The following is a 27,793-nucleotide window of genomic DNA, read 5'->3' as shown; positions in this document are numbered from 1 at the left end:
ACAGAACAACGAGTCGGAGAATGTAAACACATCCTCGATTCTCGTTATCTCTTAAACTTTAAAGCACATTTACAAAAGGTTACTTCACTTGTCCCTTGGGTTTTTAAATGTATTCTGGACGCGACAACCACCGCTATATTCCTTCCGTTAGCATTAGCTGCATGCTAGCAGGCTTCGAAGCACCGACCTGTCCTGCAGAGCAAGACCGAGCAGAGAGGGCACTGGAGAGCGGGGAGTCCCACAGACAGACAGCGGTGATTTGAGCCCAGCTCCGCTCAGGTCAGTCTTAAACTGATTTTATGGTTCTAATACGGATTTTACGTGTGTGTGTGTTTTTTATGAACATGGACCAGCTGGGTTCATATTATTCTGCCCTGCGAGGACTGTTTAAAAGCAAAACATAACTGCACTTTAGATTATACTGGAAAGAAAATGGTGGCCCCGCTACCTATACTATGTCTATATCTCTAGTAGCGTCTAGGAGTAATACCAATTTAATTTTTTGTTCATAAACACCTGCGAATCCAAGTTTATAATATAACAAACAAAATTATTCGATTATATATAACTCAATGTGGAATGTTTGTCTTTATTGCCAAGTACGTTTACACGAACAAGGAATTTGTCTTGGTGTTCGGTGCATGCATGAAACAAATGTAAAACAATAAGTAAAATACTAGTGAAATATATAAGAATATGTAAAATAAGGTTTTTTTTAATAAAGCTGTACAGGTTGTGCAGGAATGTGCAAATGTTCAGTCTAAAGTGTAACAGTATGTGCAATGTTCACGGATAAAGTCCAGAAAAAGAGGAATGTGTGTTAATGTAACGTGTAGAAATACCCATTCAGTTTAAAGTTAACTGTTCTTGTGGCGAGAGGTTTTGGCCTTGTTGGACGGCAGCCTCCTGCCAGAGGGAAGTGTTTCAAACAGTTTTGGTACACAGCTCTCCTCACAGAAGCTCATGTATGATAGGTAGCTCAGGAGGTAGAGCTGGTGGTCTAGTAATCTAAAGGTTGCTGGTTGGATCCCAGGCTCCTCCTGCTAGCATGCTGTAGTGTCCTTGAGCAAGACATTAACCCCTCATTGCTCCTGATGGCTGCGTCCGTCGGTGTTTGAACAATTGTAAGTCGCTTTGGATAAAAGCGTCTGCTAAATGTAATGTATGATGTCACAGCCTGTGTACTCATCCAGACTGTTGGCAGCAGTCCTGAAAATGTCCCAGTCGGTGTAGTCCAAGCACGCCTGAAGATCCTCCACAGCTTCACTGATCCACTTCTTAGATGTCGTCACCATATGTTTACACATCTTTAATTTCTGCCTGTATGCAGGAATCCGGTGGACGATGATGTGATCAGAGTATCCCAGTGCAGCTTGGTGTATCAGTGGTCCAAAGTAATTTTCTCTCTGGTGGGGCATTTAATAAATTTAGAGGAGTTCATGGCTGAGGTTTCCTTTGTTAAAGTCGCCAAGGACAATAACTAGGGAGTCCGGGTTTGTCCGTTCCACACACCCTATCTGGTGTGCGAGTATGCGCTGTGCGTCCTGCACGTTGGCTTGCGGTGGTATGTAAACACCGACCAGTATGAATGAAACAAACTCACGGGGAGAATAGAAGGGTTTGCAGTTAATGAAGAACATTCAAGATCAGGAAAACAGTGCTGTAGGATCACTATCATGTCATTACACCAGCTACTGTTAGTGTAAAAACACAAACCTCCACGTTTTGTTTTGCTGCCGGAGAGTTCTGTGTCCCGATCCACTCTGAAGAGTTGGAAGCCTGCCAGCTGCAGTGCAGAGTCCGGTATCGTTCTGCTCAGTCATGTCTCCGTGAAGCACAAAACAGAAGATGAAGAAAAGTCTCTGCTCTTCCCCAACAGTAGTTGAAGTTCGTCCAGTTTGTTTCCCAGTAAACGCACGTTAGAGAGAAATATTCCAGGTAACGGTGTGTGATGTCCACGTCGGCCGAGGCGCACAAGCGCAACAGCGCGTCTCCCTCTCCTCTGACGTTTCACTGTGTGTACAAAGGTGAGTTCACCTTTGACCAGAATGTTCAGTAATGAAGAAAGTGGGAAATAAAGGGAAATTAAGCCAAGGGGTTGTAGCCCTGATGTTCATGAGATCTTCTCTGGTGTATGAGCTCCCAGATTTGTCACAAAAAACTAATTTAACAAACAAAATTAGACATAATGCACAGCGAGGCGACCGTATGAGGTGCTTTATCACCGGCCACTTTATTAGGTGCACCTGTTCAAATGCTTGTTAACACAAATAGCTAATCAGCCAATCACATGGCAGCAGTTCTTTGTATTTAGGCATGTAGACATGGTGAGGAAGACTTGCTGAAGTTCAAACCGAGCATCAGAATGGGGAAGAAAGGGGATTTAAGTGACTTTGGCATGGTTGTTGGTGCCAGATGGGTTGGTCTGAATATTTCAGAAACTGCTGACCTACTGGGATTTTCACGCACAACCATTTCTAGGGTTTGCAGAGAATGGTCCGAAAAAGAGAAAATATCCAGTGAGCGCCAGTTGTATGGACGAAAATGCCTTGTTGATGTCAGAGGTCAGAGGAGAATGGGCAGACTGGTTCGAGACGATAGAAAGGCAACAGTAACTCAAACCCTCATCTCTGTATACACAACACGTCGAACCTTGAAGCAGATGGGCTACAGCAACAGAAGACCACACCGGGTGCCACTCCTGTCAGCTAAGAACAGGAATCTGAGGCTACAATTCGCACAGACTCACCAAAAATGGACAATAGATGATTGGAGAAACGTTGCCTGGTCTGATGAGTCTCGATTTCAGCTGCGACATGCAGATGGTAGGGTCAGAATTTGGCGTAAACAACACAAAAGCATGGATCCATCCTGCCTTGTCTCAACGGTTCAGGCCGGGGGCGGTGGTGTAATGGTGTAGGGCAGGGGTCACCAACATGATGCCCGCGGGCACCAGGTCGCCCCCAAGGACCACATGGGTCGCCCACAGGCCTGTTCTAAAAATAGCACAACTCACTAGTGAGCTGCGTCTAAAATTTAATTTTATTCTGTTGTTATTCTTTTTTAATCACACTTGCAATTATATAGATTTTAAAATGACTATCTTAAAAATATGTTCATTATACATTTTTTTTATTTAAGTCTAGGTGAACTCTGACCTACTCTAGTTCAAAGTTGTGGGGATTGTGGGGATGGTAGCTCAGGCGGTAGAGCTGGTGGTCTAGTGATCTAAAGGTTGCTGGTTGGATCCCAGGCTCCTCCTGCTAGCATGCTGTAGTGTCATTGAGCAAGACACTTAACCCCTAATTGCTCCTGATGGCTGCGTCCGTCGGTGATTGAACAATTGTAAGTCGCTTTGGATAAAAGCAACTTTGAAATGTAATGTAAAAGGTCAGTATTGTGCGCGCGACAAAACCTGTGGTCGTGGAGAGAAAGCTAGAGGGCGCAGCGAAGATGAGCGCTGAATGCAGTTTCTTACCCCCAAAAATTGGCAGAGAAAAGGAGGAGTTATTTTTTACGACTGTGAAAGAAACCGGGAAGCGCACTACGGGCAGAAAAAGCCCGTGAGCTAAAGGCAGCTTTGGGTAAGCAACAGTCTTTTTTCACGAAACCGGTGAATAAGTCAACAAAAAGCAACCGAAGCCTCGTTTAGAGCTACACATTTTCTGATAAAGAAGAAGGCATTTTCAGACGGAGAAGTTGTCAAAGAAGCAATGATTATAATTGCTAACACTGTACTTAAAGATGAGAAAAATGGAACCAATCTAAACTCCACTCTCTCCAACGTCCAACTGGGGGCATCTACGATGGCTAGACGAGTGTCAGCTATGTCTCGTAACTTGGCCGGTCAGCTGGACCGGGATCTGGCGAGGTGCAGGTGGTTTAGCATCCAGTGCGACGAGTCCGTGGACAGCAGCAGTGCAGCGCAGCTGTTGATTTTTATCCGGATGGTGTTTGAAGATTTCTCCACAAGAGAAGAACTCCCCACGCTACTGCCCTTAAAAACAACCACAAGGGGAGTTGACATTTATAAAACGGTAAAGGAGTTTTTCGTACAGAAAAAGGTACAAATGGAAAAGCTGGTAGCGGTGACTACAGACGGGGCTCCTGCTATGATCGCCGACATACAGGTTTCATCGCTCACTATAAGGGTGACCCAGACTTCCCAAAATTTCTGCATTATCACTGCGTCATTTACCAGCAGGCGTGCAAAAGTGATCGGCTTTGAGCATGTGATGACTCCCATTGTGAAAATCATAAACAGCATCCGCTCCAAAGCAAAACAACACAGGATTTTCAAGGTGCTATTGGTGGAGATGTCAGCTGAATATTGTGACCTGCTGCTACACATCAAAATCCGATGGCTCAGCAGAGGACGAGTTTTACTTCGTTTTTTGTCACTTTTGGGTGAAATCAAAGAGTTCATGCAGTCCCGAGGCAAAGACGTCTCACTGCTAGAGGACACAGAGTGGACACTTGACCTTGCATTTTTGACGGACATTACTGGGAAACTAAACCACTTGAACTGCGAGCTGTAAGGCAAAGATAAGACTGTTGTTGATATGATAAGTTATTTTAATTCATTTAAAGCCAATATGAACATTTTTCACATTTCATTTACAGAGAAAAAAGGTGGTGCACTTTCCCTCTGTGTAGTCGGTGCTGAAAGAAAATGCTTCTGCATTGGAGACATTTGAAAACGTTGCAGAAAAGTACTGTGAAGTCATAAACAGACTTGGGCAAGAGTTTGAAAATAGGTTTTGTGGCCTTGATCAGCTTGAGCCATGTCTGTCATTCATTTCCAATCCTTTCATGAATGTGGACACAACATGCTATGCTGAGCAACTTAGTGCAGCGTTCAACTTGGATGCTGGACAGGTGGAGATTGAAATCCTAACATTGCAAAATGACCTCCATCTCAAAGCCCACCAGGCTGCACCAAACTTTTGGTGCCTTGTTGACACAGAGAAGTACAGTGGTGTATGCACAGCAGCTATGAAGGTTGCCAGCCTGTTTGGTTCAACCAATCTCTGTGAATCAGCGTTTTCTGACATGAACATCAACAAGAACAAACACAGAACACGCTTCACTGATGCACATCTGAAATACTCACTCACAGTTGCAGTGTCAAGTTACACACCAGATTACAGTACACTGGTGAACAGCATGCAATGCCAGTCTTCCCACTAACAAGGAAACAGATACCAGATCTTGTCAGTAGCAACATGGCAGTGCCATGGCAAATTTGAATTAAAATATTGAAGAATTGTGTTCAATTTAAAAGTGTGTTCATGACATGGAAGTTATAATTTTGTTAAAAATGCCGCAGATTTGGTCATTAGTTCAAAATGTGACAAGATTTATTTAAAAATTTGTAAGTTGACTTTTCTTTAACATTACATAATTGCTAACTTTTTGAAACATGGTGCAACATAGTTCATGGTTTGTTAGTGGCTAGTGAAAATGGGACATTTTTCCTATGAAATATAGTGATGTAAGTTATCATCTGAAAATTTAACAATTACTGAGATTAATTAAGTTTTGAATATTGACATCTGTTTCCCACCTTGTTCTCATTGTTGATAATTATGAGAAATCATTAACGTGATCAGTGTCTTCATATAGATGAGTATCATTAATCATTATTGATAATGTATAATTAAAGGCAAACTGAGCAAATTTGTTATGTCAGAAGAGCGTATCTAACTGGTAGCCCTTCATATGACTCAGTACCCATGAAGTAGCTCTCAGTTTCAAAAAGGTTGGTGACCCCTGGTGTAGGGGATATTTTCTTGACACACTTAGGTCCCCTTAGTACCAATTGAGCATTGTTTAAACGGCACAGCATACCTGAGTATTGTTGCTGACCATGTCCATCCCTTTATGACCATAGTGTACCCATTTTCTGATGGCTACTTCCAGCAGGATTATGCACCATGTCACAAAGCTCAAGTCATCTCAAACTGGTTTCTTGAACATGACAATGAGTTCACTGTACTCCAATGGCCTCCACAGTCACCAGATCTCAATCCAATCTCAATGTGCAGCAACTGTGTGATGCTATCATGTCAATATGGACCAAAATCTCTGAGGAATGTTTCCAACACCTTGTTGAATCTATGCCATGAAGAATTAAGGCAGTTCTGAAGGCAAAATGGTCCAACCCAGTACTAGGAAGGTATACCTATTAAAGTGGCCGGTGAGTGTACATCTTTGTACCTTTCCATATACAAGGGATCTGTCTTGTTAATAAAATAACAAATAGTTGTATAAAATGTTCATTGAAGTGCAAAGAAACTATTAATATAAAAAGTATTGATTACAAATATCAGATAAATGCACTTTGCATCAAGTAGTAGTATAAAATACTATTCTTATAATACTAAGGCTAGAAATCTGGAATACACACACGCACCTTCCATTGACATTCATTTTGTGGTGAAACTTTACAAATGTAAGTTGTGTTTTTGCAAATCACTGTATTTTTGTGGATGCGACTTTACACAACACAAATGGAAAAAATATTTAGGAAAATAATAAAATAGTTTTTTTTTTTTTTTTTTTTTTTTTTAGACCAATATTGCAATTGCATTTTAGTGTGCCATTTTTTTAAGTTCTTTATCTTCTGGATTATTCACTGGGCACAAACAATAAATCATTCTATAGAATGACCAACACAACATTAGATACAGACAACATAAAAACTGTTATACATGTTATGATGAAAATAGATGAATATTGATGCATGAATTGAGATGAATAACATATCTTTATCTAACTATTGAATTTTAAAAAGAAAACTCTTCAAGCATAGTAGACTTGACTCATTGATCTAACTTCAAGCCTAGTAATTGTTTGAATCTTAAAATTAATAACCGTGGAAAAAAAATATACTCCTCCTTCTTTAAAAAAAAACAAAAACTTGTGAGCGTACGTCCACATATGGAGTGCCATTCCATGTGTTCAGGGAGAGCTTTATGCCCAGTAAAAAAATTAAGTAAATTAATTTAAAAAGACGCAGTGTTCAGGAAGAGGCTCCATCTGGACTCTGTTCTGGGCTCTGCCCCGCACAGCACACCGCAGCCCGGGCTGGAGCACCAGGTCTCACTGGAGGGCAGCACGAAGGTTCGGTTAAAACAGTCTCTCTAGGCGGGGTGGTAATAGGGTCTTAGAGAAAGTGCCCCCATTACGCACTTGTTTTGTTCTATAAGGAGACTTAAAATTAAAATACACTGTTCTGGCGTGCCCATCGCGGGCACCCCACTGCTGGCACGGCCATCACTGATGCGCGCATCTTTGGGTGCCCCGCTCTGGATGGTGCACTAGGCGGCCACCTATCTCGCCTTCAGAAAGAGCTGGCCCTGGATGGCCCTAAAAGAAAAAAAAACATACAATTATTTTTTCTTTTAACCACAGCCTTTGCAATTTGAAAATTGCGTTTTATTATATTGTGATATCAGTTTGAATATCCTTAATTGTTCAGCCCTAGACCCAGTGTCATGATAATCATAAATAGCTTTCTGGCCACCAGCTCAGTGCCATCTCGCTTAAACACATTGTAGTTCAACCCCTTCTAAAACAAATCCGGCCTTAACCCTTCCATCCCAAACAACGTCAGACCCAAGTCATTGTAAGTTGTTTTCCAATAGCTGCTGTTGTTACTGAATCAGAATAATTAATTCACGGTGACGGCTCTATCCCTAATCTCTTCCTCCTCAGTGCGGCATTCGACCACAACCTCCTGATCCACCGCTGGAGACAGAGCGTTGGTATTTTTGCCACAACTTTGTTTTTCCTTTCTCTATTTACATACTTGCACTGGGGAAAATTATTAACAATTATGTATGACTGTCCTTTGATGACGGTCGTGTTTTTTTTTTTTTTTTTTTTTTTTAATCCACCAGGAAAAATCAGAGCATTAAAATGGTGTAAATGCAATTTACCATATTTTCAAACTGGAGAGGGAGAGGGAGGAAGGGAGAGAGAGGGGAGGGTGGAGGCTTTCTTCTCAGAGCTGTCGAGTAACCACTGGGGACCGGGTCTCACTTCCCGCTCTACAGTCACGTGCAGAGACGTTAAAAGGGGCAAGTGCTAAAAAAAAAAAGCAAAGGTACAGGGGCCCCGGCTACCATTCTAGGCATTTTGACGCTCTTGGCAGACAGAGCAGCACAGCGAAGTCGCTGTGCGCACATCACAGGTGTGCCAAGGTTCATGAGGTGTTCCTCATGAAGTATATCTTGCCCAGACAATCTGCTACCTCAATATCCATTAATTCTTAAAAAAAAGTGTACCAAAAATAAGATAAAGTCCCACAACAGGGAAATTTACATTGTTCCAGCAGCAAAAAGGCGGCAGCAGAAAATAGAGAGCATATCAAGGTACACACTATAAACAATATAAAACATATAGAAACTAAAAAAATCAGGAAATAGGAACCAGAGTACTAAGTGTATTGCACAAGGGGCAGGTGCTTGGGTACCCTCCGCCGCCCCTTCACGTACCTGCTGCTCAATATTTAAGTCTTATGATAATAATATAGCTTTATATAATAGATTCTAGGTTTATTTGTCACATAAACATACGCTCATACATACTGTATATGCAGTGAAATGTCATTGCAACGCATGGAGGCTTTTGCGCAGTGACCTCAAGGGGCGATCGCGATTCTGGGTGTTGCGCCTATCTGTCGGGACGTTATTAAATCACTCAGGCTCTTACAGCGCCCCCGCTATATACACAGAGCATCCCGACACAAGTTTATTCACTCATATTCCGCTAATGCTATTCCTGTAATATCATCCTCTGCGCACTTCCGTGTTGCACGTCGACGTCATCACAACAAAGATCACGTGCACACTAGCTGTCTGAACTAGCCCTTGGTCTGTGCTGACAGTATCACTTCTCCCATCCTGCCTGACTCCTCTACAGATTCCTTCATGCTGCTCAACACCTGCTCCTTAAATAATAAAGCACTACTTATCCGTGACATTATCACTGACAGAGAATTAGATTTTCTATGTCTAACTGAGACATGGCAAAATCAGCAGGACTTTGTAATACTCAACCAAGCCACTCCCCCAGGATATGTGTACCTTCAAAAACGCCACTCCATAGGCCGTGGCAGTGGGCTGGCTGTCATCCACCGAGCTGACATCCCGGTCAAGGAAATCCCCACACCCAATACCCACCCAATATAACATCTTTTGAGTGTATTCGATTCTCACTCTCTGGGTCTCCAGATTGTCCTCAGATACCGCCCCCAAGGCCTCCACCACCTTCATGTCTGACCTTACAGAGCTATTGTCCTCTGTCTGCTCCAGGTCTCCATCTACCCTCGTGTTGGGAGACTTCAATATCCACGTGGACTCCTCCAGTTGCAGCTTCGCTGCTGAATTCCTGTCACTGTTGGACTGTTCTAACTTCATGCAGCATGTCCAGGGCCCCACCCATGTTAAAGGTAACACTTTGGACCTAGTCTGCTCTACCGGTACCCCCCCCCCCCCACATCTGCAGCGCCTGGACCTGGCGGTATCGGTCCATCAATCCATTCTCTTCACCGTCCCTGTTCCCCTGCCCATGCAGAGCCCTGGTCGTACCATCACCTTCAGGAATATTTAGTCAGTGGGTGCACCAGCTCTATCTGACCTACTTGCGACCCACATGGCCCTGGCTCCCCCTCGCAGGACAACCTAGTTGCCCACTAAAACACTGGTCTATCCAGTAGCCTACACTCTCTGGCCCCCATTACCTGCCCCCTGGTCCACCACCGACCTCTGCACCATGAAGGCCACCAGTTGTTGGTTGGAGTGGCTCTACAAGCGAACTGGCTTCACCGTCCACCGTCTGGCCTTTGAAGACCATGTGCGGTCCTACAAAGAGGAACTCTCCAAGACCAAGATCAAATATTACTCCACCCTTATTAGCTCACAGCAAAACCACCGGAGAACACTATTCACCAACATTAACCGACAGCTCCACCCCCTTGCTGCCTCCCACACTCCTGGCGCCCCTGACCTCTGCACCAAGTTCCTGAACTTTTTCCAGGCTAAAGTGGACACCATTCACCAACAACAACTTCTCCCTAGTGGATGCTTCACTAGTCTCGAGGTTGGTCAAAGCCTTCACCTGTTCCCTGGACCCTATGCCAACGGTGTTGGTGAAAGCCTGCCTTCCTACCCTCTGCCCCTCCATCACAGAATATAATCAACTCCTCCCTAGCATCTGGTACAGTTCCCCCCAGTTTCAAAATCGCCTCCATCACTCCCATCCTAAAGAAGCCTGGTCTGGACCCTGACGATCTCAACAACTGCTGCCGATCTCCAACCTTCCATTCCTCACTAAGTCCTGGGAAGAGCAGTGGCCGTCCAGCTCCATCAACATCTGTCCAACCATGAACTGCTCCTCCTCCCACCATGCCCCAGTCAACCATGGCGTCCCTCAAGACTCTGTGCTCGGTCTAATACTCTTCATCATCTACCTGCTCCCCCTCAGCCAGATCATTTGTCACCATGGTCTCAACTTCCACTGCTACGCTGATGATACACAGCATTATCTCAGCACCTGACCATCCACTCTGTTCCCCCCACAGTCTCTGGTCAACTGCCTCCATGCCATAAAAACCTGGATGACAACTAACCTGCTCAAATTCAACAGCAAAAAGTCAAGAGTTCATGGTTGTGGCCCCAAAGCCGCTGCTCCAGAAGGTTGGAGATCTCCTCCTCCTCGTCGACGGCTGTTCCATCAAAACATCTCCCGAGGTCCGCAACCTGGGTGCTGTCCAGGACTCTACCCTCTCCTTTCAGTCTCACGTCAAATCCATCACCAAGTCCGCCTTCAATCAGCTCAAAAACATCTCCCGTCTCCGTCCCTTACTCTCAGACTCCGTGGCAGAAACCCTCATCCATGCTTTCATCACCTCCCGCTTTGACTACTGTAATGGAGTCCTTTCTGGGGTTTCCAGCAAAGCCCTGGAGACGCTCCAGTATGTGCAGAACTCAGCTGCCAGGGTTCTTACTCACACCACACTTTGGCAGCACATCACCCCCACCCTCATCCACCTCCACTGGCTCCTGGTCAAGTTCTGCATCTCCTACAAACTCCTCCCTCTCACATTCAAATCCCTTTACGCACTCACCCCTCAATACCTGTCCGACCTCCTCCACCAGCGCACTCCATCCCAGAACCTGCGGTCCTCAGACATGGGTCTGCTGTCCGTCCCCCGTACCAGACTATGAACTTTCGGGGACAGAGCCTTCAGCGTGGCAGCTTTCCCCATTAGTTAGTTTTAGTTAGTTTAGCTATCCCTTTGCTTTGTTTGTTTCTGCACCACTCTCCCTTAATCTGCCCCCCCGTCCTTGCCCCTCTCCTGTAAAGCGACCTTGGGTTTTTTGAAAGGCGCTATATAAATTGAAGTTATTATTATTATTATTATTATTCTATAATTATATAATAGGATTTATTGTCTTTGTTGTATTAAATATATATTTAAATCATTCTAAATTAAACTAACCATAACTATATATATATATATATATATATATATATATATATACACACACACACACACACATACACAGTAAATATACTGTATATAGAACGATTTGGATTCTTTTGTTTCCTTAGTTTCTTACTTGTTTGGAAAATAAAAAACTTAAACCTAAGAACCTGAGAATTGAAGTGGAGTTTTTTTGTTTGTCCTCCAGACAGCAGTATACATCAGCTCCGGTGCCTGTGTTTTTATCTTAGATCTGTTTATAATTTTTTTATCTGTTTATAGTTTGTTTCTGGCATGTGAAAAACAACATTTTTAAACAACTGAGTTGAGGGTCTGCCCGGCTTACCGCGGTATACGATATTTCACGGTATTAATGTTTCCCCCTTTGTTTCTGTATATTCAATTAGTAAATATTTTATAATAAAAAAAAGACCAATAGTAAAGCATCTCCAGCGCAGCATGGGAAGGCACTTGTCCGGGCTCTCAAATTCACAGGAGAGGCAAAGATAGAGACAGATATAAAAATCCGACTTATTTGCAAAATTTAAGATGTTAACCGTGTTCAAAATTATTATGCAAATTATATTTTTCTCTGATTTTCCTAAATAGTCGATGCAAATGACAGTCAGTATTATTTTCAAGTCATCAGTCCGTTAGGGTATAATTTGAATGTTGTTGAACAAACCTCCAAATAATAATTTTATTTTATTTTTTAATAAATAACTCACAATGCACTGTTCCAAATGATTATGCACAACAGAGTTTCAAAACATTTTATAGCAGGGGTGTCAAACAATACAGGATCAGGCCCGCTAACAGGTTTAATCTGGCCCGCGAGATGATTTTGCAAAGCATAAAATTGAACTGCAACTTTTCAATGAATGAAACTGCTGTTCTAAATGTGTCCAGTGGGTGTCGCAATAGCAATTCTGTTAAGCAAGCAAACTGTTAATACTGGGGCTGAACAAGTAGGCTACAGCCAGTCCAGAGCCAGCCTGTCTTTCTGCCTGACCAATTTGAACATTACGTGCTTTGGCACCCTCATTGCCCCAAAATGTCTCCGTCAAAATAGAGAAAAGTGGACGCAGAGTGCAGAGTATTCCAAGAAAAATGGTCATCCTCCTATTTATTCACGGAAGTGAATGGGAAAGCTGTGTGTTTGGTGTGTTCACAGCATGTTTCAGTGCTGAAAGAATATAACCTTCCTAGCCACTATGAGACTCTTAATGCCGACAAATACAACAACTTTCAAGGACAACAGAGAAGAGAGAAGGTGAATGAATTATTGGCGGTTCTGAAGAAACAGCAGTCCGTGTTTACTCGTAGCCGAGAAATCAGTGATGCTGCAGTGAAAGCCAGCTACGTTATAGCTCATGAAATTGCAGTGGCTTCAAAGCCATTTATTGAGGGGGAATTTGTAAAAATATGCATGCTGAAGGCTGCGGAGATTGTGTGCCGTGAAAAGCGCCAGGCTTTTGCAAATATCAGCCTGACAAGAAATACAGTTGCAGACAGGATTTCTGATCTTCGGCGCATTCGGACAGCCAATTTAAGCACAGAGTAAAGTCATTTATTGCTTTTTCAGTTGCAATTGACGAAGGCACGGACATTACTGATGTTGCGCAACTGGCAATATACATCCGCGGAGTTGATGACACTTTGACTGTCACCGAGGAGTTCGTGGAGTTGGTGCCAATGAGGGACACCACAACAGCAGCTGATATTTTCACCGCACTCGTCGGCGCACTGGACAGGCTCGAAGTGGACTGGTCCCGCGCTGTCAGCCTGGCTACAGATGGTGCGCCCTCAATGGTCGGGAAAAATGCAGGTGTTGCGACAAAGTTCAGAGAGAAAGTGCAGACTGCAAATGGAGGCATGCCACAGACATGAAGCGTTTCAAAGATAAAATAACGGGACTATTGCAAGAGTTTGAGACACGCTTTCAGATTTTTGGTGAACTGAAGAAAGACTTCAAAGTTTTTTGCTCGCCATTCAGCGCAAATGCTTCTGATCTGCCCGTCAACATCCAACTTGAAATAATAGACTTGCAGTGTGACTCAGATTTGAGGGGCAAGTTTGCCGCAGCTGGCTTGGACGCATTTTATCATTATCTCTTGCATCCTTACCCCAACTTCAAGGCTCACAAACAAGCACTTGAATAACATCCTGAAATTGGCTACCATTCAGGTGTGACGCCTGATATTGATGCACTTGTGAAAGCTAAAAGATGCCAGGTTTCAGGAATGAAATAATGGGTAACCCCGCTTAAAATGCTGCATGAGATACTGCACCCTGATATAGTTCTGTGAAAATGATTGTCTTCTGTGGAAATTTAAAGAAAATGAACAGTGTGTGATTTACTGTAATAATGTCAGTCACTTCAGTTAATAAGGTTGGTTTGTTGAAATTGTTCATGCATTGAACAGCTTTTATTTTTCTATCAATTAATAGTGTAGCCTACAAGGCAGGGAGTAAATCAACGCTCATGAATAGTTTCTACCTCGGTTTGTATGGTTTGTTGAGTTAGCACAGGATTAATATATGGAAATGACAAATGAGGTATTTGATACATAAAAGAGTTTATTTATTTATTTATTATTTATTTTGGTTTTTGTTCAATCCCAGATAGGCTGTGACTTAATGTTTAATGGCTTTGTAGATACGCTGAGACAAAGTCTAAGTTCTTTTTGGAGTAAAACAAAGAAAACAATCTGAAGTTGTCGTTATTTTTAAGATTTTATGCCATGAGTTTACTGGTCCGGCCCACTTGAGAACAGATTTTCCTCCATGTGGCCACTGAGCTGAAATGAGTTTGACACCCCTGTTTTACAGGTTGTAAAGAACTGAAAATGGTCATTTGTTGAATTTGCAGCATTAGGAGATATTTACTGAAATCAAAATCTATTTCAATCAAAAACATCTTAACAGGCCAGGTTACATGTTAACATAGGACCCCTTCTTTGTTATCATCTTCACAATTCTTGCATCCATTGAACTTGTGAATTTTTGGAGAGTTTCTGCTTGAATTTCTTTGCAGGATGTCAGAATAGCCTCCCAGAGCTGCTGTTTTGATGCAAACTGCCTCCCACCCTTGTAAACCTTTGCTTGAGGATGCTCCATAGGTTCTCAATAGGTTTGAGGTCAGGGGAGGATGGGGGCCACACAATGAGTTTCTCTACTTTATGTCCATAGCAGCCAATGACACAGAGGTATTCTTTGCAGCATGAGATGGTGCATTGTCATGCATGAAGATGATTTTGCTACGAAAGGCACAGTTCTTCTTTTTGTACCATAGAAGAAAGTGGTCATTCAGAAACTATATATACTTTGCCAAGGTCATTTTCACACCTTCAGGGACCCTAAAGTGGCCTACCAGCTCTCTCCCCATGATTCCGGCCCAAAACATTACTCCGCCACCTCCTTGCTGACGTCGTAGCCTTGTTGGAACATGGTGGCCATCCACCAACCATCCACTACTCCATCCATCTGAACCATCCAGGGTTGCATGGCACTCATCAGGAAACAACACTGGTTGAAAATGAGTCTTGTATTTTGTATGTTGTAATGTATTTCTGGGCCCACTGCAACTGTTTCTGCTTGTGACCATTGTTTAGGGGTGGCCGAATAGTAGGTTTATGCACAACTGCAAGCCTCTGGAGGATCCTACACCTTGAGGTTCGCGGGACTCCAGAGGCACCAGCAGCTTCAAATACCTGTTTGCTGCTTTGTAATGGCATTTTAGCAGCTGCTCTCTTAGTCCGACTAATTTGTCTGGCAGAAACTGTCCTCATTATGCCTTTATCTGCATGAACCTGTCTGTGCTCTGAATCATCCAAAAATCTCTTCACAGTACGATGATCACACTTAAGTTTTTGTGAAATATCGAATGTTTTCATACCTTGTCCAAGGTATTGCTCTATTTGACGCTTTTCGGCAGCAGAGAGATCCTTTTTCTTTCCTATATTGCTTGAAACCTGTGGCCTCCTTAATAATGTGGAACGTCCTTCTTCAGTAGTTTTCCTTAATTGGGCTCACCTGGCAAACTAATTATCACAGGTGTCTGAGATTGATTTCAGTGATCCAAAGAGCCCTGAGACACAATACCATCCATGAGTTTCATTGAAAAACAAAAAATGTAATGTTTGTACCACTTAAATCCAATTTGCATAATAATTTGGAACGCGGTGTAATTCACCTCACCTTATATTGGAGCTGCGTTTTAATAGACGGCCAAATGTTGTATTAACCCATGCAATGAGTACTTTCCCAATGCGCTGCATTCCGTCATGTTTGTTTGCACTCGCTCCCATGTGCGTGCAAGTAAGGTAAAGCACTGTCGTAAAGTATTGGCATTAGCAGTTCTGCTGCGTGGACAAAGATGGAGGAATGTCACGCTTGGGGAAGTTACTAATTGGATGGAATATTGCAAAATTTGACCGCCTGCTACCTCACAGCAGCAACATAAGTTGAGCTTGAATTAAAGTTTGCAACATAAATTTATACCGTGGACAGGGGGACAGGGGGACTTACGGTACAGAACTGTTGTTGCTTGATATCCCAGTATACCTCAAAACGTGTAACCTCCTACTGTTACATCCCTAATGGTGAAAGTAGTTGTATTTTTACACACACAAGAAGTGGACAAATTTGTTGGTACTCTTACAGCTCATTGAAATGATGCTCCATTCCTCTTGAAAAGTGATGAACTTAAAAGCAATTTTCTCATGTATACATGTACACTTGCATGCCTTTGGTATGTCATAGAGTAAGGAAAATAAACTGTCAAAAGACTTAAATAATTATTAAAGAGATCAATTACATTCTAAAATGGCCTGGTAAGATTGTTTGGTACCCCTTAGAAAAGACGATAAATAATGGGATTATAGTGATATTTCAAATGTACTGTTTTCTTAAATTGGTATCACATGTCTTCAATTTTAGAATTAGTCGTTTAGCTTATTTAATTGGAGAAAAGTATAAATCAAAGGAGAGAGTTGTCTGAGGAGAAAGAAAATGAAAGACAGGCATGTTAATGGTAAAGGCTATAAGACCATCTCTAAGCTGATGTTGCTGTGACTACAGTTGCAAATTTTATTAAGAAGTTTAAGGTCCATGAGACCGTTGAAAACCTGCAAACAAGAGGAAATCTGACCCCTTATTGAACAGAAGGATAGTGGGAGTGGTTGAAAAATAGCCAAGATCAACTTCTAAAGAGGTACAAACTTTACTCAAAGGTCAAGGTACATCCGTGTCTGATCGCACCATCCGTCGCTTTTTGAGTGACAGTGGGCTCCATGGAAGAAATCCCAGGAGGACTCCACTTTTGAAAGAAAAACATAAAAAAGCCAGAATGGAATTTACTAAAATGCATATCGATTCAAGATTCAAGATTCAAGATTTGTATTTGTCACATACATATACATACTTTCATACATATATGCAGTGAAATGTAATGCAACGCACCCGGTGATAGCACACTATGTCCTAGGAAAAAATAAAATAAAAAATTTCTTTCTATTAGACCGACTAACTGACTGCTAAAACGTAATACAGTAAGTTGAATACTTATAGAATAAAATAAAAATATATAGAATAAAATACAATAAAAATAAAATGAAATAAAATGGAATAGATAGAGGGAATATGCCTATGTATATACAGATATGTGCATTTAAGTGGCATGTGAATTAAAGTGGCATGTGAATGTGAATAGTGTGAGGTAGTGTTTGGGATAATACAGCACAGTATACAACAGTACGGCGCAGCAATACGGCATCACAAACAACCCTGAACAGTGACACAGTATGCGGTACAGTATGCTACATACAGTACAGTAGGTAGTGGAGCCTAGTGCATGGCTCAGTGAGGACCCCTGGTGAGGTCAGCGTTGACAGTTCTAATGGCTTGCGGGAAAAAACTCTGTCTCAGTCTCTCTGTTCTCGCTGCGTGACTGCGGAGGCGCTTGCCTGACCGCAGCAGCTGAAACAGTCCGTTGTTGGGGTGATGAGGATCCTTCATGATCCTGCGGGCTCTGCTGCTACACCTCCTGGTGTATAACTCCTGCAAGGTGGGGAGGGTAGTTCCAGTGGTACGTTCAGCTGAACGCACCACCCTCTGCAGGGCCCGCCTGTCCTGGGCAGTACAGCTCCCAAACCAGGCAGTGATGTTGCCTGTCAGGATGCTCTCCACTGCTCCAGAGTAGAAGGACTTCAGGATCCTCACCGAGACCCGGAATTTCCACAGCTGCCTGAGGTGGTAAGGACGCTGCCTCGCCTTTCTCACCAGAGTGTCTATGTGTACAGTCCATGTTAAGTCCTCTGTGATGTGGACTCCCAGATATCTGAAGCTGCTCACCCTGTCTACAGAAGTCCCATTAATCCACAAGGGCGCGTGCATCCTCGATTGTGATCCACGCCTAAAGTCCACAATCAGCTCCTTGGTTTTGCTGACGTTCAGGTGGAGGCTGTTGTCCTGGCACCAGAGTGATAGGTCAGCCACCTCCTCGCGGTAGGCCTTCACATCGCAGTCGGTGATCAGGCCCACGACCACAGTGTCGTCAGCAAACTTGATGATGGTGTTGGAGCTGGACCTGGCCACACAGTCATGTGTGTACAGGGAGTACAGTAGGGGGCTGAGGACGCAGCCCTGGGGGGATCCTGTATTCAGGGTGAGGGAGCTGGACATGTACTTCCCCACCCTGACCACCTGGGGGCGGGCTGTGAGGAAGTCCAGGATCCAGGCGCACAGCGGAGCATTCAGTCCGAGCTCCATCAGCTTGACAGCCAGTCTGGTGGGGACTATGGTGTTGAAAGCTGAACTATAATCGATGAACAGCATTCTCACATAGGCCCCCTTCTGGCCATCCAGGTGCGTGAGAGTGGTGTGCAGTACCTGGGAGACCGCGTCATCCGTGGATCTGTTTTGCCGGTACGCGAACTGCAACGGGTCCCAGGTGCGGGGGAGAGAGGCGCAGATGTAATCCTTAATCAGCCTCTCGAAACACTTCATGACCACCGAGGTGAGGGCCACCGGACGGTAGTCATTCAGGCAGGTTGGAGAGGCGATCTACTTGGACTACTGGTTTGACTCTGCACATTTTACTGCTATTTGCTGATCTGCCAACAAGCTTGTGTTCCAGACTCACCCCCTATTCAGGTAAGTCCTCTCTTATGTGGGCGTGCTCTTAGCCAGGTCCAACCCTAATCACATGAGCAGCTGTATTCTATCACCTATTTATGGTCCTGCCCTTGAAGCGCTAGCTTCAAGCGTTGGCCCATTTGTAGTCGCTCTCATGTGAAGACGCACGTCTACCTCTGCACGTCAACTGAAGCAAGGACACTGAACAAGGCAAACCTGCCTTCTTTCTCTCACTCCATACAAAATGTGCTACTACCGCATCCCTACAACTTCAAGGTCACCCAGAAAGCCTCGTTATACCATAGGCCGATGCAATCCGGGTAACCTCAGGTCCCTGCAGCAAACATCTTCTGCAAAGACCTCCTTCTCTGTTGGCTTGTGGAATTGTCGATCTGCTGTCGACCGACCTCTCCTTGGAGCTCCTTGCTCTCACTGAGACATGGATTAAACCGGAAGATAGCGCAACCCCGGCTGCACTCTCCACTAACTACACATTCTCCCACACATCCAGACCATCTGGCCGTGGTGGTGGGACTGGCCTGCTAATTTCCAACACATGGAAATTTAATCCACTGCTGCCTTTAAACAACTTTGCCTCCTTTGAATATCACGCCATCTTGGTGACTGCTCCGGTGAAAGCCTATGTGGTCGTCATCTACCGTCCACCAGGACAACTAGGTGACTTCCTACATGAGCTTGACAGCCTGCTGTCATCAATTCCTGAGCATGAGTGTCCCATGCTCGTCCTCGGAGACATGAACATCCACTTGGACAGTGCGAGCTCGACTGACTTCCTGTCTTTGGTTCGCTCATTCGACCTAAGACAGGTCCCGACTCCACCGACTCACAAGGCTGGCAAAGAGCTTGATCTCATTCTTGCTCGGAGCTGCACCACGGACAACCTAAGGGTCACTCCTCTTCATCTCTCTGACCACTTCTTCATCCACTTCAATGTCCAGCTCCCAAAACAACCCCCCACCTCCCCACCCATGGTTACTATCCGCAGCAATCTCCGCAACTTGTCTCCCACCCACTTCTCCTCTGTGCTCTCCTCTTCTCTACCGCCCCACGGCACTTTCTCCTCTCTGCAGGTTAATGATGCCACTGACTCCCTCTGCTCCACCTTGAGCTCATGTCTGGATAGCCTGTGTCCACTATCCACCAGACCTGCTCGATCAACCCAGTGGCACCCTTGGCTGACTGACACCCTCCGGACAACGCGCACTGACCTCAGAGCAGCCGAGAGGAAATGGCACAAATCCAAAACAATTGAGGATCTTGCAAGCTACCAGACACTGCTGTCCTCCTTCTCTTCCGGCATCACTGCTGCCAAGAAGGCCTTCTTCAACGATAGGATCAACGGTGCCACAGACACACGTAAGTTATTCGCCACCTTCAAGTCTCTGCTTTACCCTCCACCACCTCCCCCAGCTACTAACCTCACTGCTGACTGCCTTGCCTCCTTTTTTACTAACCAAGTGGCAGCCATCAGCAGCCAATTCACTAAACAACTTACTCACAACCTGTCTTCTCCAGCCCTAGGCTCATCGTTCCCTGGTTTCACCCCCCTCGCTCAAAGTGAGGTATCTAAACTACTAACATGTAGCCGTCCTACTACCTGTCCGCTAGATCCGATCCCATCTAACCTCCTTCAAGCCATATCACCGACTGTCACCCCGGCAATCACACATATGATAAATTCTTCCCTAACTTCCGGCAATTTCCCTTCCGCTTTCAAAGCGGCTCGGGTCGCACCACTGCTCAAAAAACCCTCACTAGATCCCAATCAAGTAGAAAATTATCGGCCGGGCTCTCTCCTCCCATTCCTTTCCAAAACCTTAGAGAGGGCGGTCTCTAGACAGGTTACAGAGTACCTGTCAAGAAACAACCTTCTTGATACACTTCAATCTGGCTTCAAAAGTGGTCACTCCACCGAAACAGCCCTGTTGTCTGTGACAGAGGCCTTAAAAACTGCTAGAGCTGCTGCCAAATCCTCGGTTCTCATTCTGCTAGACTTATCAGCTGCTTTTGACACTGTCAATCATAGCATACTCCTGTCCATACTCTCAAGTATGGGCATAACGGGCAGTGCACTTTCCTGGTTCGAATCTTACCTTACTGGGCGCTCGTTCAGTGTGACATGGCGAGGCCAGCTGTCTGTGCCTCACAACCTCACCACAGGGGTGCCCCAAGGCTCGGTGCTAGGACCCCTCCTCTTTGCCATATACACCACCTCACTGGGCCCGATCATCTGCTCACATGGCTTTTCATATCACTGCTATGCGGATGATACTCAACTCTATCTGTCCTTCCCGCCCAACGACCCTACTGTCTCAACGCGGATCTCGGATTGTCTCGCTGACATATCCACATAGATGAAGGATTATCATCTTCAACTAAATCTGGCGAAAACAGAACTGCTGGTCTTCCCGGCCAACAAGGTATTTATCACAACATTGATATTAAAATCGACTCTCTATCTCTTGTTCCTACCAAGGCTGCAAGGAATCTTGGTGTCATTATTGATGACCAACTGACATTCTCGGACCATGTTGCCGCCGTCTCCCGGTCCTGCCGCTTCGCACTACTCAACATCCGAAAAGTCAGGCCGTACCTGACCCAATATGCCACTCAACTGCTGGTACAAACCTTGGTAATGTCCCGTCTCGACTACTGCAAAGCCCTCTTAACAGGTTTGCCGGCCTGTGCGGTGAAGCCACTACAGATGATACAGAATGCGGCGGCGCGACTGGTGTTCAACCAGCCAAAGAGGGCACATGTCACTCCGCTGCTCATCGAGCTCCACTGGTTACCTGTAGCCGCCCGCATCAAGTTCAAGTCTCTTATGCTGGCCTACAGAGTGATGGCTGGGAATGTTCCCGCCTACTTAAATGCTTTTGTAAGGGCACATGTTGCCCCCCAGATGCTGCGCTCGTCAAATGAGCGTCGCCTGGCTCTGCCGGCCAATGTTATTCTCCCTTGTAAGTCGCTTTGGATAAAAGCGTCTGCTAAATAGCTAAATGTAAATGTAATGTAAAAGAACCGACAGAGCTGCGTCGGTGTCTGCTTGCGGTGGGATATAAACGGCTGTAATGATGACCGTGCTAAATTCCCGGGGGAGATAAAATGGACGGCATAGTATGGTCAGCTGTTCCAGGTTCGGCGAGCAGGAGTGGGAGAGGAATTTGGTGTTGTTGGCGTTACACCAGCGGTTGTTTACCATTAGGCAGACGCCTCCACCTTTGGATTTCCCCGACTCTCCCGTTCTGGAACACGGAGAAGGCCTCGGCTGGACGTATGGCTTCATCCGGCACCAGTGGGTCATGGGTCCTTCAACAGGATAATGACCCAAAACACACAGCTAAAAGCCACCAAGAATGGATAAGATAATAAAACATTGGACTATTCTGACCTTCTATGAGCCCTGATCTGAATACTATGAAGATTCTGATTCAAGAGGTTTATTTGTCACATACATATACATACTACCATACATATATGCAGTGAAATGTCAATGCAATGCACCCAGTGATTATGCACAATATGTTCTAGACTGAAGAAACTCTGTCTCACTCTCTCTGTGTGACTACGGAGGCGCTTGCCCGACTGCAAATCCATTGAAGAAGACCTCATTCGATGGAACAACCTACCCATCTCACTAATTGGTAGGATAGCAGCGGTGAAAATGAATATACTTCCAAAAATAAACTATATATTTTCAATGACCCCAGTGCAACCAACAGTACATTGGTTGAATACTCTCGACTCAATAGTCCCCAAATTTTATTGGAAATACAAGAAACCGAGAATTAAACTAGCAACACTACAGAAAAACAAAGACTGTGGAGGCTTAGCAGCCCCAAACTTTAGATACTACTATCTAGCAAACCATCTTCAATTTATAATTAAATGGTTACAACCAGAGCAACATTTGGCCCATGGAGGCCGAGACGTTGAACAATCTGAATGTCAGGAGTTATCATTATCCGATCTCCCATTCCTTACTGTATCTATAAGGAAACATAATCGCTTTAAAAACCCACTTATTGCAACAACTCTGTCAGCCTGGTGGAAATTCCTCAAACTCAGTGGTCACAGTCTATCTCCAAACAAATTCAGGCCAGTCTGGCACAACCCAGATTTCCTGGTTAAAAACAGACCAATAATCTTTAGGTCTTGGAAAAGACAAGGAATTACTCATCTGGAACACATTTTTGAAAACAATTCGCTTATATCCTTCCCAACCTTTACCCAAAGGTATATCGGTGGCCACGGCTTTCTTCAATTCCTTTAATTACAGCAGTCTCTAAAAGTTAAAATCAAATTGACGAACAACATCTTACAAACACCTGAAATGATTGAACATCTCACTCATATCGGTCACTTGAAAAATCCCTTTTCCAGAATATACAAACTTTTACTAAAAATAGACGACACCCTATTTTTACCTACAATGAAATGGGAAAGAGACCTTGCTGTTCCCACCAATATCAACCTGTGGAAGCTTATTTGCAACACATTTTCTATTACCCGAAACTCCAAAATGCAACTCATCCAATATAAGATTTTGCACAGAGGCCATATCACGGAACACAAAATGTTCAAAATGGGTTTTGTGGATGAAGACATTTGCTCCCACTGTTCCCTTGATACCAGAGATGACTACTTTCATATCATTCGGCTCTGCCCACCTATCCTAGCATTCTGGACCAACATCACCAAGACCCTTCTGGGTCGCAGCATTCCATTCTCCCCGTCTATATGTCTTCTCAATGACCTCTCCTCAGTCGACCCACCACTGAAACACCACCAACCCATTTTGATCAACCTTAACAATGGCCAAGAAAACTATATTACTCAATTGGAAAAATAGAGATAATCTCACCACATCCCAATGGTTGCAGTTATTAATAGATTACATCTCAATGGAAAAACTATTGGCAATATCCCAAAACCATGTTGATTCATTTAATGAGATATGGGCTACTTTTATCACTGACATAACTCCATCATTTAATACTTGAGTCTTCCTAAGTCGTTGCAATATCGTTGCGCTTTGGGGCATGTGGTGGCCCACCTGGTCTGCCAGGGCTTCCGCATTTGGGTGGCTGCCCGGGTGGCTCTGGGGACATCCGTGGTGGGTGGGCCGGTGTTCTTGGGGGATCCCGGGGGTTGTCTTGGGGGTCCGCTCCTTTGCCTGAGTTGAGCTGGCCTGTCTCCGGGGGTGGTGGTGGGGGGGGGACTTGCTCCTGGGGAGTACCTGCAGCTGGGTCTGTGTGTGGGTTCCGGGAATGGTTGTGGGTTCTGGGGCTCGGGCTGGGGGCGGGGGGTGTGGGTCGCTGGTTCAGGTCTCGGGCCCCGTGGTCGGCGGGTCGGCACACCGCGGGGTGGCTGGGCCTGCGTGTCCCTCTGTGTCCCATGGGGTGGCCCGTCGTGCCGGGGTTGGTTGGGCGTTCCGTCTGGGCCTGTCAACCTGAGACCTGAACCTGGCTGGCTGTGCTAGGCGCGGGGCTCACCATGTGGCCTCCTTCGTGGGTGGCGGTCTCCAGTCATCCCACCGGGGGGCTGAGGTACCTGCCCTCTGACGCTCTCGGTGCGCGGGGTGCTCGTCGCTTGGGGGTCGGGCTGTGGGTGGGGGTGCCATCTGCCGTCCTCTGTTCTGTAGTCCGCATGCTCGGCGGCTGGGGGCTGACCAGGAGCCTGATGTGGGCGCGGAGCCGCCTGACATGGCAGAGGCGCATGGCGGACGCACTGCGCCCTTGGCTGATCGCTGTGGGTTGGCTGCCACCAGGTACAGGAGGTGGGCGCACTGGGGCGCATTTGGGTCCCCAGTATGTGTATCCCCAGCATGCTGACAGCACAGGTTAAAAAAATAATAAAATAAAAAATAAAATGAGGGAGCTGGACATGTGCCTCTCCACCCTAACCACCTGGGGCCGGGCTGTGAGGAAGTCCTGGATCCAAGCACACACCACACACAGTTCAGTCCAAGCTCCTGCAGCTTGACAGCCAGTCTGGTGGAGACGATGGTATTGAAAGCTGAACTATAATCGATGAACAGCAGTCTCACACAGGCCCCCTTCCAGCCATCAAGGTGTTTGAGCATGATGTGTAGTACCTGGGAGACCGCATCATCCGTGGATCTGTTCTGCCGGTACGCAAACTGCAGCAGGTCCAAGGTGCGGGGGAGGGAGGAGCAGATTAAATCCTTAATCAGCCTCTTGAAATACTTCATGACCACCAAGGTGAGGGCCACCAGACTGTAGTTATTCAAGCAGGCTAGAGATGGGATCTTCGGGACAGGAACAACGGTGGACCTCTTGAAGCCGGACGGGACCACCAACTCAGCCAGCCTATTGTAGTGAGCACTGGGGCGAGCTGGTTAGCACAGGTCTTCAGTACTCGTCCAGATATGCCACCTGGGCCCTCAGCTTCCCTGGTGTTCACACGCATCAGAGCCCTCCTGATGTCATGCTCAGACACTGAGAGTGCGCGCTCATCCCCGGCAATGTAACTCCAATTAGCCGGCGAGCTAGCAGTGTTGTTGCCAGACCCAAACCGTGGGAGGGGCTGCTCTTGTAGTTGGTAATAGTCCGCAGCCCCTGCTACAAGGACCCGTTGCTCCATCTGTAGCTCCACTGTGTCCTTACGTCCGTTTGGCATCCTTCACCGCCCTCCGCAGATTGTTTGACGCAGCTTTGTAATTGTCCATATATCAAGACCGTCGTTGTAAGAGGCCGTGGGAGCATTCAGAGCGCCTTGGATGGATTTATCGACCCCCGTTTCTGGTTTGGAAATATCCAAACTTTCACCGTGGGAACGATGCTGTCCACTCACGTAGCTATGAAGCTCACAGCTACTTCCGTAAACTCGCTGACATCACTGGAACTTGATTGGAACATGTCCCAGTTGACGTCAGAGCATCCTGAAGCGTGGCCTCTGATTGGTTCGACCACCGCTTTACGTCCCTCGTCACTACAGATTCATGAACGATGCACGGCTTGAACCAGCGAAATTGCAGAACGATCCGATTTCGTGAAAGCAGGGAGTGAGACAGTATTGTATTCGTTCTTGTAAGGTGTGTAGCAGTGGTCCAAAGTTCTATCTCCCCTTGTGGCACACGTGATCTGCTGATAGAAATTAGGCAAAACTTTTTTAACGTTTGCCCTGTTAAAGTCCCTAGCCACCACCACAGCCGCATCGGGTCTTCATTTTGAAATCCACACAACACATCATATAGATCTGATAGTGCGGTGTCTGCCTGTGGTGGAATATAAATGGCTGTGATGATGACCGTGCTGAATTCCTGGGGGAGGTCGAATGGACGGCATGAGATGGTCAGCTGTTCAAGGTTTCGGCGAGCACGAGCAGGAGAGAGTCTTGGTGTTGTTGGGGTTACACCAGTGGCTGAGGCAGACGCCTCCACCCTTGGATTTCCCCGACTCCCCCGACTTTCGGCGCGGGACATGGAGAAGGACTCGGTTGGACGTATGTGGTGATCTGGCACCAGTGGGTTCAACCATGTCTCCGTCAGGCAGAGGACGTAACAGTTTCTCGTATCCCATTGGAATGTAATCCTCGCTCGAGGGTCATCCATATTGTTCTCCAGGGACTGGACATTAGCAAGAAGGATGCTTGGCAGAGGTGGACGGTAAGGTTGCATCCTCATTCTGACGCGAATGCCGCCTCGTTTACCACGGTGCTTCCTCCGTGGGCACACCCGTGGAACAGCGGCTCCATTGTTGTTGTTGCTGTTGTTGTTGAGTGCGTTGGCGCATAAAATCTCCGGCGGCCACTCTAGATCCGTGGATAAGAAGTCCCAAAGTTGGACTTTCAGGGAAATTATATATCCACTAGTGCGTCGGGCTGTACGAGATCACTGCTGATGAGTTTTTGACAGACATGGTGATAAAAATACGGAAAAAAATACAAAAATGTGCATAGCCGACATGGAGCGCCTGTGCAGGTGGCCGCAAGGGGCGACTCCATGATCGCTATTCATTCATCTATGGAAAGAGCTGAAACATGCAGTCGGGAGGAGGCACCCTTCAAACCTGAGACAGCTGGAGCTGTTTGCTCAGGAAGAGTGGGCCAAACTATCTACTACAGTGATTGCCTCTAAAGGTTGTGCAACAAAATATTAGGTTAAGGGTCCCATCATTTTTGTCCATGCCATTTATTTGTTTTATTACATAAAATATTCTGTTGAATCAAAAATCAAAAGCAAAGTCTGATTTCTATTAAATATGGAATTCACAAAGATGGATGCCAATTACTTTTGTGAGAGAAAATTGTGGGTTTTTTGTTTTTTTTTCGTCGAAAGGTACCAACAAATTTGTCCACGTCTTTATATAAAGTGTTTTTTTTTAAATTTAATTGAAAATGAAGATGAAAATAAACAAGCAAATTGAATCAGATTAAAGAAATAAACATTTACTAATTTGACTTGATCACCTCATTAAATGAGCATATTAATATATAATTAACATGGCTCTAAAATTAAATACCATCCTTCAATTAAGTTCAAAACAAACATAAACTGAAAAATAAAATGACATTTATAATCTAAAATAAACATTTACATTTTCTTCTCATTCTAGAACAACGAGAAGCTCCTAGAATCGCTCTTTGACCCGGAAGTAGATCACATCGCTCACTTTGCCGCCACCTCCAATACAGACACGTGACCAGAAGCTCTGCGACAACAACAACAATGGCGGAGAGGCTCCAACTGTTCACCTTTTCGATAAGAGAGAGAATTGCGGCGGCGGTGGGAGAGCTCCTGTTCCTGTGTGACAAAGTGAAGGTGGGAGAAGAAGTGAGAGACGCGCTGAGCGACAAGGTGATAGCGGCAGGAGGAGACATTTTCAGAGCGTTTGAACAGTCTGTGGTGGACTGGGAAAGCAGACGGAGGTGCTCGGAGCAGGAGATCCGGAGGCTGTACACAGTGCTGGGTTTCATCTTGAGACCCGGAGTCCAGCTGAGCAGAACAGGTCTGGATCCTTCTAATCGATCTTAAAATAAATATGTAGCTATATGAACAAAGTCTCAGACGCTCTCTGTCAGGCCGAAGGGCCACAATTCCTTTAACTTCTGCATTTGACAGACTAAGACTGACTAGATAATAGGCTCATGCAAAATTCCAATCACTGGGGGGCAGCG

At 45.3% G+C, this 27,793-nt stretch overlaps 1 long non-coding RNA gene across 1 annotated transcript; it reads left to right on the top strand.

Moving 5' to 3' along the window:
- On the top strand, nucleotides 1-27,793 carry LOC307239710. The gene is made up of 3 exons (XR_013844485.1): nucleotides 1-279; nucleotides 19,723-20,008; nucleotides 27,232-27,793. It is a non-coding gene; the product is annotated as an uncharacterized lncRNA (long non-coding RNA).

This window comes from Zeus faber (genome assembly GCF_960531495.2).
Source record: "Zeus faber genome assembly, chromosome: 14".
In the NCBI taxonomy this organism is placed as follows: domain Eukaryota; kingdom Metazoa; phylum Chordata; class Actinopteri; order Zeiformes; family Zeidae; genus Zeus; species Zeus faber.
The sequence above is the reverse complement of the archived record's forward strand: the minus strand, read 5'-3'. Positions and strand labels throughout refer to the sequence as shown.